The sequence below is a fragment of the Penaeus monodon genome, chromosome 21 (genome assembly GCF_015228065.2).
Source record: "Penaeus monodon isolate SGIC_2016 chromosome 21, NSTDA_Pmon_1, whole genome shotgun sequence".
NCBI lineage: Eukaryota > Metazoa > Arthropoda > Malacostraca > Decapoda > Penaeidae > Penaeus > Penaeus monodon.
This window is the reverse complement of record NC_051406.1, coordinates 27,774,089-27,774,927: the sequence shown is the minus strand read 5'-3', so window position 1 is coordinate 27,774,927 and position 839 is coordinate 27,774,089.

Below are 839 nucleotides of genomic sequence, written 5' to 3'. Positions count from 1 at the left end.
GGGGGGCAAGTTTTTTTTTCTATTTGGATCTCCTTTTAAGTTGTTTTTCCTGTTAATTTCTTTAAAAATTCCATACTTTCTAGGTGGTTTTTTTAAAATTTTGTATACAGAACTTTTCCCCATGATTCCTTTTTTTGTTCTCATTATTGAAAAGTCAAACTTTTTGCTAATTTTTTTTTGTACCAAATTTGGTTTGTTATTGTGGGTTTTTTTTTCTCCATTTAAAAAAACTTATTTTTTTTTTTTTTTATAACATTACATTCTTTTATTCCACCAGGGTTTTTTTGGTTTATCTTTAATTTCTTTTTCCAACAGAAAATATTTTGAACATATTTTTTTATCATTTCTGTAATTTTATCAAGTGAAGTTAAATTTCCTGTTTCTGTTTTATTTAATTCTTTTTGGATATCCGTCCATCTTTTTTTTTCATATATTGCCATTTTTTTTTTCTTTTAACAAACTGTGTTATCTTTTAATATTATTGGCAATGGTCCTATCTAGGTGAGATCTTTTTTAACTAAAATATTGCTTAGGGTTTGGTGATCCAAAATACTACGTCTATGGTTTTTTTCTTTGGCTTTTTTTTGGTAAACTGTGTTTTTTTGTTTTTTTTTGGATTTAGCATTATATATTAGTTTGATTTTTTCCCTTTATTATATTTTTTTACCTTTTTTTTATTAATATGCCTTTAAACTTAATTTTTGGCATTCCATATGGAGGGTGAGCATTAAAGTCCCCCCCCATTTTTAAATTTTTGGATCTGTATTTGATCTGTAATGTTTGGAGTTCTTCATTTTTTATGTCATTTACTGGGCTGTATAGAAAAAATATATTCAACC